Below are 15,561 nucleotides of genomic sequence, written 5' to 3' on the forward strand. Positions count from 1 at the left end.
CACTGTCTGCTTTGAAGGAAGCACGAATGCTAAACTCTGCATTGGGGACATGTATGCTGGTCACTGCATTGATTGGAGGCACGCACGCTAAACTCTGCATTGGGGACATGTATACTGGTCACTGCATTGATTGGAGGCACGCACGCTAAACTCTGCATTGAGGACATGTATACTGGTCACAGCATTGATTGGAGGCACGCACGCTAAACTCTGCATTGGGGACATGTATACTGGTCACTGCATTGGAGGCACACACGCTAAACTCTGCATTGGGGACATGTATACTGGTCACTGCATTGGAGGCACGCATGCTGATCTCTGCATTGGGGACATGTATGCTGGTCACTGCATTGGAGGCACGCACGCTGATCTCTGCATTGGGGACATGTATACTGGTCACTGCATTGATTGCAGGCACGCACGCTAAACTCTGCATTGGGGACATGTATACTGGTCACTGCATTGGAGGCAGGCACGCTAAACTCTGCATTGGGAACATGTATACTGGTCACTGCATTGATTGCAGGCATGCACGCTAAACTCTGCATTGGGGACATGTATACTGGTCACTGTATTGGAGGCATGCACGCTAAACTCTGCATTGGGGACATGTATACTGGTCACTGCATTGGAGGCACGCACGCTAAACTCTGCATTGGGGACATGTATTCTGGTCACTGCATTGATTGGAGGCACGCACGCTAAACTCTGCATTAGGGACATGTATACTGGTCACTGCATTGATTGGAGGCACGCGACGAGGGAGAGCCGCGTGACCAGTACCGGCTGCTCGGCGGCTCACTCGGCTGTGTAAGTGTCGCTGAGTCCCGGCCGGGAGCAGTGCTGTACACCGCACCAGTAGAGGGCTGCCTACACCGGACACCTTCTTCCACCCCGACCCCCGGACATGCAGCCGCCCCGTCCAGGCTGAGGAGCAGCAGGAGGAGGAGATGAGGCTCCGACAATCCGCACAGTGTAGTCCTGCCACCGCTACGGCCGGCTCAGAGCAGCACGCCACGCAGGTCACCGTCCGTGACTAGTGAGGTAAGTGACAAACAGTGTTCAAGTGTTCTGACACTGTCTGCTTTGAAGGGGGCACGCACGCTAAACTCTGCATTGGGGACATGTATACTGGTCACTGCATTGATTGGAGGCAGGCACGCTAAACTCTGCATTGGGGACATGTATACTGGTCACTGCATTGATTGGAGGCACGCACGCTAAACTCTGCATTGGGGACATGTATACTGGTCACTGCATTGATTGGAGGCACGCACGCTAAACTCTGCATTGGGGACATGTATGCTGGTCACTGCATTGATTGGAGGCACGCACGCTAAACTCTGCATTGGGGACATGTATGCTGGTCACTGCATTGATTGGAGGCACGCACGCTAAACTCTGCATTAGGGACATGTATACTGGTCACTGCATTGATTGGAGGCACGCGACGAGGGAGTGCCGCGTGACCAGTACCGCCTGCTCGGCGGCTCACTCGGCTGTGTAAGTGTCGCTGAGTCCCGGCCGGGAGCAGTGCTGTACACCGCACCAGTAGAGGGCTGCCTACACCGGACACCTTCTTCCACCCCGACCCCGGACATGCAGCCGCCCCCGTCCAGGCTGAGGAGCAGCAGGAGGAGGAGATGAGGCTCCGACAATCCGCACAGTGTAGTCCTGCCACCGCTCCGGCCAGCTCAGAGCAGCACGCCGTGCAGGTCACCGTCCGTGACTAGTGAGGTAAGTGACAAACAGTGTTCAAGTGTTCTGACACTGTCTGCTTTGAAGGGGGCACGCACGCTAAACTCTGCATTGGGGACATGTATACTGGTCACTGCATTGATTGGAGGCACGCACGCTAAACTCTGCATTGGGGACATGTATACTGGTCACTGCATTGATTGGAGGCACGCACGCTAAACTCTGCATTGGGGACATGTATACTGGTCACTGCATTGATTGGAGGCACGCACGCTAAACTCTGCATTGGGGACATGTATGCTGGTCACTGCATTGATTGGAGGCACGCACGCTAAACTCTGCATTGGGGACATGTATGCTGGTCACTGCATTGATTGGAGGCACGCACGCTAAACTCTGCATTAGGGACATGTATACTGGTCACTGCATTGATTGGAGGCACGCGACGAGGGAGAGCCGCGTGACCAGTACCGCCTGCTCGGCGGCTCACTCGGCTGTGTAAGTGTCGCTGAGTCCCGGCCGGGAGCAGTGCTGTACACCGCACCAGTAGAGGGCTGCCTACACCGGACACCTTCTTCCACCCCGACCCCGGACATGCAGCCGCCCCCGTCCAGGCTGAGGAGCAGCAGGAGGAGGAGATGAGGCTCCGACAATCCGCACAGTGTAGTCCTGCCACCGCTCCGGCCAGCTCAGAGCAGCACGCCGTGCAGGTCACCGTCCGTGACTAGTGAGGTAAGTGACAAACAGTGTTCAAGTGTTCTGACACTGTCTGCTTTGAAGGGGGCACGCACGCTAAACTCTGCATTGGGGACATGTATACTGGTCACTGCATTGATTGGAGGCACACATGCTAAACTCTGCATTGGGGACATGTATACTGGTCACTGCATTGATTGGAGGCACGCACGATAAACTCTGCATTGGGGACATGTATACTGGTCACTGCATGGATTGGAGGCACGCACGCTAAACTCTGCATTGGGGACATGTATACTGGTCACTGCATTGATTGGAGGCACGCACGCTAAACTCTGCATTGGGGACATGTATACTGGTCACTGCATTGGAGGCACGCATGCTAAACTCTGCATTGGGGACATGTATACTGGTCACTGCATTGGAGGCACGCACGCTAAACTCTGCATTGGGGACATGTATACTGGTCACTGCATTGGAGGCACACACGCTGATCTCTGCATTGGGAACATGTATACTGGTCACTGCATTGATTGCAGGCATGCACGCTAAACTCTGCATTGGGGACATGTATACTGGTCACTGCATTGGAGGCATGCACGCTAAACTCTGCATTGGGGACATGTATACTGGTCACTGCACTGGAGGCACGCACGCTAAACTCTGCATTGGGGACATGTATACTGGTCACTGCATTGATTGGAGGCACGCACGCTAAACTCTGCATTGGGGACATGTATACTGGTCACTGCATTGATTGGAGGCACGCACGCTAAACTCTGCATTGGGGACATGTATACTGGTCACTGCATTGATTGGAGGCACGCACGCTAAACTCTGCATTGGGGACATGTATACTGGTCACTGCATTGATTGCAGGCACGCACGCACGCTAAACTCTGCATTGGGGACATGTATGCTGGTCACTACATTGATTGGAGGCACGCACGCTAAACTCTGCATTGGGGACATGTATACTGGTCACTGCATTGATTGGAGGCACGCAGGCTAAACTCTGCATTGGGGACATGTATACTGGTCACTGCATTGATTGGAGGCATGCACGCTAAACTCTGCATTGGGGACATGTATACTGGTCACTGCATTGATTGGAGGCACGCACGCTGATCTCTAGATTGGGAACATGTATACTGGTCACTGCATTGATTGCAGGCACGCACGCTAAACTCTGCATTGGGGACATGTATACTGGTCACTGCATTGGAGGCATGCACGCTAAACTCTGCATTGGGGACATGTATGCTGGTCACTGCATTGATTGGAGGCACGCATGCTAAACTCTGCATTGGGGACATGTATGCTGGTCACTGCATTGATTGGAGGCACGCACGCTGATCTCTGCATTGGGAACATGTATACTGGTCACTGCATTGATTGCAGGCATGCACGCTAAACTCTGCATTGGGGACATGTATACTGGTCACTGCATTGGAGGCATGCACGCTAAACTCTGCATTGGGGACATGTATACTGGTCACTGCATGGATTGGAGGCACGCACGCTAAACTCTGCATTGGGGACATGTATACTGGTCACTGCATTGATTGGAGGCACGCACGCTAAACTCTGCATTGGGGACATGTATACTGGTCACTGCATTGGAGGCACGCATGCTAAACTCTGCATTGGGGACATGTATACTGGTCACTGCATTGGAGGCACGCACGCTAAACTCTGCATTGGGGACATGTATACTGGTCACTGCATTGGAGGCACGCACGCTGATCTCTGCATTGGGAACATGTATACTGGTCACTGCATTGATTGCAGGCATGCACGCTAAACTCTGCATTGGGGACATGTATACTGGTCACTGCATTGGAGGCATGCACGCTAAACTCTGCATTGGGGACATGTATACTGGTCACTGCACTGGAGGCACGCACGCTAAACTCTGCATTGGGGACATGTATACTGGTCACTGCATTGATTGGAGGCACGCACGCTAAACTCTGCATTGGGGACATGTATACTGGTCACTGCATTGATTGGAGGCACACACGCTAAACTCTGCATTGGGGACATGAATACTGGTCACTGCATTGATTGCAGGCACGCACGCACGCTAAACTCTGCATTGGGGACATGTATGCTGGTCACTGCATTGATTGGAGGCACGCACGCTAAACTCTTCATTGGGGACATGTATACTGGTCACTGCATTGATTGGAGGCACGCAGGCTAAGCTCTGCATTGGGGACATGTATGCTGGTCACTGCATTGATTGGAGGCACGCATGCTAAACTCTGCATTGGGGACATGTATGCTGGTCACTGCATTGATTGGAGGCACGCACGCTGATCTCTGCATTGGGAACATGTATACTGGTCACTGCATTGATTGCAGGCATGCACGCTAAACTCTGCATTGGGGACATGTATACTGGTCACTGCATTGGAGGCATGCACGCTAAACTCTGCATTGGGGACATGTATACTGGTCACTGCATTGGAGGCACGCACGCAAAACTCTGCATTGGGGACATGTATACTGGTCACTGCATTGATTGGAGGCACGCACGCTAAACTCTGCATTGGGGACATGTATACTGGTCACTGCCTTGATTGGAGGCACGCACGCTAAACTCTGCATTGGGGACATGTATACTGGTCACTGCATTGATTGGAGGCACGCACGCTAAACTCTGCATTGGGGACATGTATGCTGGTCACTGCATTGATTGGAGGCTCGCACGCTAAACTCTGCATTGGGGACATGTATACTGGTCACTGCATTGATTGGAGGCACGCAGGCTAAACTCTGCATTGGGGACATGTATACTGGTCACTGCACTGGAGGCATGCACGCTAAACTCTGCATTGGGGACATGTATACTGGTCACTGCATTGGAGGCACGCACGCTGATCTCTGCATTGGGGACATGTATGCTGGTCACTGCATTGGAGGCAAGCACGCTGATCTCTGCATTGGGGACATGTATACTGGTCACTGCATTGATTGCAGGCACGCACGCTAAACTCTGCATTGGGGACATGTATACTGGTCACTGCATTAGAGGCACACACGCTAAACTCTGCATTGGGGACATGTATACTGGTCACTGCATTGGAGGAACGCACACTAAACTCGGCATTGGGGACATGTATACTGGTCACTGCATTGGAGGCACGCACGCTAAACTCTGCATTGGGGACATGTATACTGGTCACTGCATTGGAGGCACGCACGCTGATCTCTGCATTGGGGACATGTATACTGGTCACTGCATTGGAGGCACGCACGCTGATCTCTGCATTGGGGACATGTATGCTGGTCACTGCATTGGAGGCACGCATGCTGATCTCTGCATTGGGGACATGTATACTGGTCACTGCATTGATTGGAGGCACGCAAGCTAAACTCTGCATTGGGGACATGTATACTGGTCACTGCATTGATTGGAGGCACGCACGCTAAACTCTTCATTGGGGACATGTATACTGGTCACTGCATTGGAGGCACGCACTCTGATCTCTGCATTGGGGACATGTACACTGGTCACTGCATTGGGGACATGCATGCTGGTCACTACATTGAAAGGGGGCATGTATACTGGTCACTACATTGAAAGGGGGCATGTATACTGGTCACTACATTGAAAGGGGGCATGTATACTAGTCACTACATTGAAGGGGGCATGTATACTGGTCACTACATTGAAAGGGGGCATGTACCCTGGTCACTGCATTGAACGGGGGCCTGTACTGTGGGGTTTGTGCTAGGGGGTCTGTACTGTGGGATTAGTGCTAGGGGGCCTGTACTGTGGGATTAGTGCTAGGGGGCCTGTACTGTGGGATTAGTGCTAGGGGGCCTGTACTGTGGGATTAGTGCTAGGGGGCCTGTACTGTGGGGTTTGTGCTAGGGGGCCTGTACTGTGGGGTTTGTGCTAGGGGGCCTGTACTGTGGGGTTTGTGCTAGGGGGCCTGTACTGTGGGGTTTGTGCTAGGGTGCCTGTACTGTGGGGTTTGTGCTAGGGGGCTTATACTGTTGGGTTTGTGCTAGGGGGCCTATACTGTGGGGTTTGTGCTAGGGGGTCTGTACTGTGGGGTTTGTGCTAGGGGGTCTGTACTGTGTGGTTTGTGCTAGGGGGTCTGTACTGTGGGGTTTGTGCTAGGGGGCCTGTACTGTGGGATTTGTGCTAGGGGGTCTGTACTGTGGGATTAGTGCTCAGGGGCCTGTACTGTTGGGTTTTTGCTAGGGGCCTGTACTGTGGGGTTTGTGCTAGGGGGCCTGTACTGTGGGGTTTGTGCTAGGAGGTCTGTACTGTGGGGTTTGTGCTAGGGGGCCTGTACTGTGGGGTTTGTGCTAGGGGGCCTGTACTGTGGGGTTTGTGCTAGGGGGCTTGTACTGTGGGGTTTGTGCTAGGGGGTCTGTACTGTGGGGTTTGTGCTAGGGGGCCTTTACTGTGGGGTTTGTGCTAGGGGGCTTGTACTGCGTTGATTGTGCTAGGGGGGCTGTACTGTGGGGTTTGTGCTAGGGGGTCTGTACTGTGGGGTTTGTGCTAGGGGGTCTGTACTGTGTGGTTTGTGCTAGGGGGCCTGTACTGTGGGGTTTGTGCTAGGGGGTCTGTACTGTGGGATTAGTGCTAAGGGGCCTGTACTGTGGGGTTTTTGCTAGGGGGCCTGTACTGTGGGGTTTGTGCTAGGGGGTCTGTACTGTGGGGTTTGTGCTAGGGGGCCTGTACTGTGGGGTTTGTGCTAGGGGGCCTGTACTGTGGGGTTTGTGCTAGGGGGCCTATACTGTGGGGTTTGTGCTTGAGGGGGGCCTGTACTGTGGGGTTTGTGCTAGGGGGCCTGTACTGTGGGGTTTGTGAGGGGTTTGTGCTTGAGGGGTTTGTGCTAGGGGGTCTGTACTGTGGGGTTTGTGCGGGGTTTGTGCTTGAGGGGTTTGTGCTAGGGGGTCTGTACGGTGGGGTTTGTGCCACTCTCAGTCAGTGTATCCCATAATAGGGTGTCTCTCACAGTATATCCCATAATAGGGCCCCTGCTCCCTATTATGGGATATACTAGTACTGATGGACCCCTTAATATGTGATATATTGGGAGAATTTGTTCACGCAAGCAAAATACAGGGGACAAAATGGGTGGAGTATATAAGGGGTGGGGCTTCTGAGAAATGGGAGGGGTCAAAATGGAAGGGCGGGGCTTCCCCCCCCCCATCTTAAAACTTCACCAGCCGCCACTGCATGGGGTATCCCTGTACTCAAGAGAATCAGCAGAATGTATTTTGGGGTGTCATTCCACACATACCCATGGCATGTGTGAGCAATTTATCTTTTAGTGACAACTTTGTGTTAAAAAATAAAAATAAAAAAAACAAAATATAATTTTCCCAAAACTTGTGGCAAAATATAAAATATTCCATGGACTCACCATGCCTCTCAGCAAACAGCTTGGGGTGTCTACTTTCCAAAATAGGGTCATTTGGGGGGGCCTCCTAAACCGTGATAGGTAGTGAGAAAATGCAATGAAAAATGTACACCCTATGAAATTCTGAAGGTGGTAATTGGTTTTCGGGGTCCCGTACACAGCTAAGCTCCCAAAAAGTCTCACACATGTGGTATCCCTGTACTCAGAAGCAGCAGAATATATTTTGGGGTGTAATTACACATATACCCATGACATGCATGAGCAATATATCATTTCAATGAAAACTTTGTGTAAAAAAAAACAAAAACTTTTTTTTAGTCATTTTTCAAACACCTGTGACAAAAAAATTAAATATTCAATGAGCTCAACGTGCCTCTCAGGACAATCCTTAGGATGTCTACTTTCCAATAAGTGGTAATTTGGGGGGGGGGGGGGGGGTTGTACTGCCCTGCCATTTTAGCACTTCATGAAATGAGATAGGCAGTCAGAAAGTAAAAGCTTCATAAATTCCAGTATTTACACCATAGTTTGTAGACGCTATAACTTTTGCGCAAACCAATAAAAATGCGCTCATTGAGATTTTTTTTGTCAAAGACATGTAGCTAAATACATTTTGGCCAAAATATATGACATCAATTGAGTATATTGGACATTTTTTAAAAGACAAAGTTGAAAATGTCATTTTTTTCTCAAAAGTTTCGCTCTTTTTTTATTGACATCGCAAAAAATAAAAAGTGCAGAGGTGATCAAATACCACCAAAAGAAAGCTCTGTTTGTGGGAAAAAAGGACGTAAATTTAGTTTGGGTACAGCATTGCATGACCGCGCAATTGTCAGTTAAAGTCACGCAGTGCCAAGTTGAAAAAAAGGGCCTGGTCTTTGAGGAACCAAATCCTCCGGTCTGAAAGTGATTAAACACTGCACAGTGAGATTGTTTATTATATCTCCCCTATGTATGAGATCTTGGATTGTTTGTTTTAAAATTGAGGAAACCACCCCACCATCACCACCCACCAAAAAAAAAAAAAAATTAGGAATATCAATTTGATGTGGGATTTGTCATTGCCTTAATTATCATGGATTCTAATTGATGGGTGAAGTCGTTTTCAACTGAGGACACATTTACCTAAAGCGTTTTTTGACCTTCTTTGAGAAAAGAGGACAGATTCCTCTGGTAAGTATGAAGTGATGTCATTTAGGGGCACAAATCGGTGGATTATGTTTACCATATAATCACTAGAGATGAGCTCAGATGTCTTCAGGATCCTAGTCCCAGCCCACCTGCCCGATCCTGCCAGGAAGCCAACACTGTACAGCGCTAATCTCAGGTATTTAGGCATTTCACGATCTGTGTGAAGTAATCTATGTATATAAGATTACCTATAGCGCTTGCGTATAAACCCCGTGTTGTGATACAATTAATTATAAAATTTTATATACTTAACCACTTGCCGACTGCCGTCAGTAGATTTACTGCGGCAGTCAGCCCCTCACAGGCAAAGTGACGTTAATTAACGTCACTAGCCTGTGAGGCTCTCGGGAGCGAGCGCGCGCCGGCGGCGGCGAGCTCCCGCGCGGTCACGGACCCCCCCGCGCGTGTGACCGGCGGACCCGATGTCCGCCGGTCACTCGGCGATCGGCGTGGGAGAGGGAGAAAGGCAGGCAGCTTGTGTAAACAAGCTGCCTGTCAGTTCTCCCTGTGTAGAAACACTGATCATATGGTTCTACTATGTAGAACCGTTGATCAGTGTAACTACAGCTCAACAGACAGCCAATCACAGTTAGAATCACACCCCTAGGGACACACACCACCCCTCCCTCTCAAATAAAGTTAACCCCTTCACTGCCAGTGTATTTTTACAGTAACAGTGCATATATATAGCACTGATTACTGTAGAAATGTCACTGATAACCCCAAAAATGTCAAAAATGTCAGTCAAGGGTCCGATCTGTCCGCCGCAATGTTGCAGTACCGCAAAAAAAATCGCAGATTGCCGCCATTACGCGTTAAAAAAAAAAACAACAAAAATTACAAAAATCTTTCCCTTTGTTAGTAAACGCAATAACTTTTGCGCAAACCAATCAAAATACGCTTTTTGCGATTTTCTTTACCAAACATAGGTAGCAGAAAACAAATTGGCCGAAAATGTTAAAAAATTTTGATTTGGGGTAAAAAATTTTGATTAGGGGTAGAAACAATAGTAATTGGGGCCTAGTGTGGTTGTGTACGTGCGAGATACATACACTTTTTTGGATCATATTTCCTATTCCGCAGGGTGCAGAAGCGGAGTGGCCGTGCCCTAGACACTACGCCCGCTACTGCCCAACGTAGCAAGGGAACGAGCTCACCAAAGTCAGCTCAAAGGAGTTCTCTAGCGTGGAAGTTCTTTAGAAAATGTGCTGATGACAGGACACGAGTGGTTTGCACCCTGTGCAATCAGAGCTTGAAGCGAGGCATAAACCTTCTCAACCTGAGCACAACCTGCATGATCAGGCATCTAAGTGCAAAGCACGAGCTGCAGTGGAGTAGACACCTTCAAAACCAAGAAACGTCTCTGGCTCATCCTGCTTCCTCTTCTGCTGCAGTCTCGGCCGCTCCAGCCACATCTGTAGTGATACCGGCACCTGCCACCCCGCAAACAGACGATCTGTCAGCAACACCACCACCTGGGTCACCAACAACCATCTCCACAATGTCCCGTGGAAGCGTTCAGCTTTCCATCTCCCAAACACTTGAGAGGAAGAGGAAGTACCCCCCTACCCACCCGCGATCCCTGGCCCTGAATGCCAGCATTTCAAAATTATTGGCCTTTGAAATGCTGTCATTCCGTCTGGTGGAGACGCACAGTTTTAAAAACCTTATGTCGGTGGCTGTCCCACAGTACGTCGTGCCCAGCCGCCACTACTTTTCCAGGCAAGCCATCCCTTCCCTGCACAACCAAGTGGGGGAAAAAATCAGGTGCGCACTGCGCAACGCCATCTGTGCCAAGGTCCACCTAACTACCGATACGTGGACCTGTAAGCACGGTCAGGGGCGTTATATCTCCCTAACGGCACACTGGGAAAATGCAGTGGCGGATGGGCCTGAGGCGGATAGCAATTTGGCGCACGTCCTTCCACCACCGAGGGTTGCAGGGCGCTTCAGTTTGCCTCCTGTTCCTAACTCCTCCTACTCCGCTTCCTCATCCTCTACCGCCTCCTCATCCGGACAGCGTAACACCTTCACCACCAACTTCAGCACGGCCAGGGGTAAACGACAGCAGGCAGTTTTACAACTTGCCTGTTTGGGGGACAAACCACACACCGCGCAGGAGTTGTGGAGGAGCATGGAACAGCAGACAAATGAGTGGTTGCTGCCAGCGAGCCTCAAGCCCGGCCTGGTGGTGTGCGATAACGGGCGAAATCTCATAGCAGCTCTGGGCCTAGCCAGTTTGACGCACATCCCTTGCCTGGCGCATGTGCTGAATTTGGTGGTGCAGAGGTTCCTTAAAAACTACCCCGATATGTCAGAGCTGCTGCAGAAAGTGCGGGCCGTTTGTACGCACTTTCGGCGTTCTCACCCTGCTGCTGCTCGCCTGGCAGCGCTGCAGCGTAACTTCGGCCTTCCCGCTCACCGCCTCATATGTGACGTGCCTACAAGGTGGAACTCCACCTTGCACATGCTGGAAAGACTGTGCGAGCAGCAGCAGGCCATAGTGGAGTTTCAGCTGCAGCACGCACGCGTGAGTCGCTCTGCGGAACAGCACCACTTCACCACCAATAACTGGGCCTCCATGCGAGACCTGTGTGCCTTGTTGCGCTGTTTTGAGTACTCCACCAACATGGCCAGTGCCGATGACGCCGTTCTCAGCTTAACTATCCCACTTCTATGCCTCCTTGAAAAAACAATTCGGGCGATGATGGAAGAGGATGTGGCACAGGATGAGGAGGAGGAGGAGGATGAAGAGGTAACATTTCCAAGGCTTTCAGGGCAGTCATTCGCAAGGGGCTCCGAGGGTGGGTTCCTGCACACACAAACGCCAGGGACACAATTGTCCAGCAGGGGCACAGTTCTGGAGGATGAGGAGGATGAGGAGGAGGAGGAGCTGGAGGAGGAGATGGAACCATGTTCACAGCAGGGTGGCACCCAGGCCAGCTCATGGCCATCACTGGTGCGTGGCTGGGGGGATACAGAGGACACGGACGATACACCTCCCACAGAGGACAGCCTTTCGTTGCCTCTGGGCAGCCTGGCACACATGAGCGATTACATGCTGCAGTGTCTCCACAACGACCGCCGAGTTGCCCACATTCTAACTTGTGCTGATTACTGGGTGGCCACGCTGCTGGATCCCCGTTACAAGGACAACGTACCGTCCTTAATTCACTCACTGGAGCGCGATCGCAAGATGCGCGAGTACAAGCGCACGCTGGTAGACGCCATGCTGCTGGCATTCCCATCTGACAGCGGGGCCACAGTGGAAGCACAAGGCAGAGGAGGAGGAGGAGGAGGAGGTCGCCAACGCAACCAGGGCACCGCCAGCACCTCAGAAGGCAGGGTTAGCATGGCCGAAATGTGGAAAAGCTTTGTCAGCACGCCACAACAAACAGCAGCACCAGCAGCTCAGATGGAACGTCTTAGCAGGAGGCAGCATTTTACCAACATGGTGGAGCAGTATGTGTGCACACGCCTACATGTAGTGAATGACGGGTCTGCCCCCTTCAACTTCTGGGTCTCCAAATTGGGCACATGGCCTGAGCTTGCCCTTTACGCCTTGGAGGTGCTGGCGTGCCCTGCAGCCAGTGTATTATCTGAACGGGTATTTAGCACGGCTGGGGGCGTTATAACAGACAAGCGCAGCCGCCTGTCCAGAGACAATGTGGACAAGCTCACGTTCATTAAAATGAACCAGGCATGGATCCCACGGGACTTTTCCGTACCTTATGCAGAATAGCAATGGATACCGACCTTACCCACCCATTGTTCCATTTTTGCTCTTTCTCACTCTTTTGGGGTGTACCCTCATTTAAAATTTGTGAAAAGAAGCAGTGTTGGCTACCTCGTCCTCCTCCTCAGGGCCAGATTAACGTAGGGGCTATTGGAGCTGCAGCTCTAGGCCCCTACCTTTTATATAGGCCCCGGGTTGGCCATATTCACTGTTACCGCTCTTCTGTCACTTGTAAACACAGAAGTCTGGCTTCTATGCTCGCTTCCCCAGGCAGCACCCTCAGAACCTCCCCACACAGCGCGAAGGCCAGACAAGGAGGGACAGTTGCCGATGCATGGATGTGTTTATGGGCTTCAGAGACAGCATCCCATGTTGAATTAGGCATGCATGGCTGCACCTTCCTCCTCTGGGTGCATGCCAAGGCACGGCCCTTAAGGCCCTTCAAAATCCTCAGCACCAAGCCCATGATGCTCTTAATCCGGCCCTGGTCCTCCTCCACCGCCGCTTCCACCTACACCACCCATAGGTGTGCGCAGCCTATTGCATTAAGGTGTGCACCCCAAAGTTGAAATACACATGCATGTGTTTGCCTACAGGTACATGGCCCCGATACATTACTCTCCCTGCTGGCAAAGAGACGTAGCAAAAGCAAAGGGGGGAAAGGTTTGGGACTTTGAGTGAGATGCACGAAGGGGCCTTGTATCGTGCAACTCCATCCCTATTCGTTTAGAAGAAGAAAAATTGGGAGGTTTGGGACTTTAAATGAGAGACATTGCAAGGCTGGTTGGACAGAAGATAAAAACATTTATTGATACATACATACATGATTGGTAACGTAAGATACAGGATAATAAAATAATAAAGAAAACGGGTAAGTGGTCCCCAAATCCCAGTACATCTCAATCAACAAGGCAGAGATTCCAGAAGGTAAAAAATTATTATACAAATCATGACATCATGGGACTCTACGCGTTTCGTGGACTTTGTGTATGCCACTTCTTCAGGAGTAGATGTGTGATATGTATCTAAAAAATAAATAAATATAAGGAAAATTGCAACTATGATGATGAAGGGAACTGGAAAGGGGAAGGAGGGAAAGGGGGAGGGACAAAGCCCCCAAAAATTCCAAACTTACATAGAAGTTCTCATAGCACCAGCATTGGATGAGAAGACACGACCATGGGTGCCTCCCATGGGAGCTGAGGGGACACAGGGCAGGCAGGCAGGGTGAGATGCCACATATGTGGTGAGTCTGGGTGATTCAGTAGTGTTGACAGTAGTAGCATCATAATATCTAATAACGATGAGGTGTATAAAATATATAAAGTGCTTGAAAGCAACATCATGTTTTTATCCATATGCACTTTATATATTTTATAAACCTCATCGTTATTAGATATTATGATGCTACTACTGTCAACACTACTGAATCACCCAGACTCACCACATATGTGGCATCTCACCCTGCCTGCCTGCCCTGTGTCCCCTCAGCTCCCATGGGAGGCACCCATGGTCGTGTCTTCACATCCAATGCTGGTGCTATGAGAACTTCTATGTAAGTTTGGAATTTTTGGGGGCTTTGTCCCTCCCCCTTTCCCTCCTTCCCCTTTCCAGTTCCCTTCATCATCATAGTTGCAATTTTCCTTATATTTATTTATTTTTTAGATACATATCACACATCTACTCCTGAAGAAGTGGCAAACACAAAGTCCACGAAACGCGTAGAGTCCCATGATGTCATGATTTGTATAATAATTTTTTACCTTCTGGAATCTCTGCCTTGTTGATTGAGATGTACTGGGATTTGGGGACCACTTACCCGTTTTCTTTATTATTTTATTATCCAGTATCTTACGTTACCAATCATGTATGTATGTATCAATAAATGTTTTTATCTTCTGTCCAACCAGCCTTGCAATGTCTCTCATTTAAAGTCCCAAACCTCCCAATTTTTCTTCTTCTGCTGGCAAAGAGAAATAGACCAGAGCAGGTCCGAGGGAGATCTTTCCCATCTCCTCACTGGCAATGCTATGTGCCCTAGGTGATTAGGGTGTGCCCAGGCACACCCGGCACACCCTGTGCGCACGCCTATGTCACCGCCACATCCACCACCACCTCAACCTCCCTCCTACTCCATATGGGCCTCGTCCTTCAGAGATGAAGAAGAACATTGTTTTATTTTTCTGTTTTTTTTTTTGTTGTTTTAAGTTATTTCCCTATCCACATTTGTTTGCAGAGCACTTGACATGCTCTTAATTACGTTTTGCTGCCATTTGCAGCACTCTAGCCCTTTCCTTTGGTGTTTTAGAGCCATTTTAGTGCCTTAAAGTTCGGGTCCCCATTGACTTCAATGGGGTTCGGTATCCGGGAAAAGTTCGGTAAAAGTCCGGGACACGGACCCGGACTTTTTTTTAAAGTTCGGCCGAACCCGTCGAACACGGACATCTAGGTGTCCGCTCAACCCTAGTTATGACGTATCTTTGTGCATACATTATATTTGTTATGTGTACTTACAGCTAGCAGCACTAATCTTCGCATGTCCAGCCAGTTTTAATTTGTTGACCATGCGCAGTATTTCACAACGTTTCTCCTCCTTTTCAGGGTTGTCTGAACATTTGTGACCATTTATTTTGAGTCAGTGTGGTCACGCTGAAAAGTAATTTGCTGCTTATTCCGTGTGATTGCTTGTTCTGTATAGCTATCCAGATCAGATGATGATAGATCATTGCTGGAGGCCTTTTGAGTCACATGACTATTTGACTGTCTGTGGTCATTTTCTTTATTTGGTGGTTTCCTACTGTTGTTATTGAAACTGGCAGTTGTTGATCCCTCATCTTTGATTGGTTTGAA

General features: G+C 50.1%; 1 pseudogene across 1 annotated transcript in view; it reads right to left on the reverse strand.

The window, feature by feature from the left end:
• The window catches only part of LOC309551435 (lysozyme C, milk isozyme-like), a 361,460-nt pseudogene extending 346,124 nt beyond the window's left edge, over nucleotides 1-15,336 (reverse strand). The window contains exon 1 of the transcript in view: nucleotides 15,226-15,336. The product of the transcript in view is annotated as a lysozyme C, milk isozyme-like (transcript). The remainder of the gene's footprint in view (nucleotides 1-15,225) is intronic.
• Between the last annotated feature and the right edge of the window lie 225 nt (nucleotides 15,337-15,561).

Source organism: Pelophylax lessonae, assembly GCF_965119305.1.
Source record: "Pelophylax lessonae genome assembly, chromosome: 3".
Lineage (NCBI taxonomy): Eukaryota > Metazoa > Chordata > Amphibia > Anura > Ranidae > Pelophylax > Pelophylax lessonae.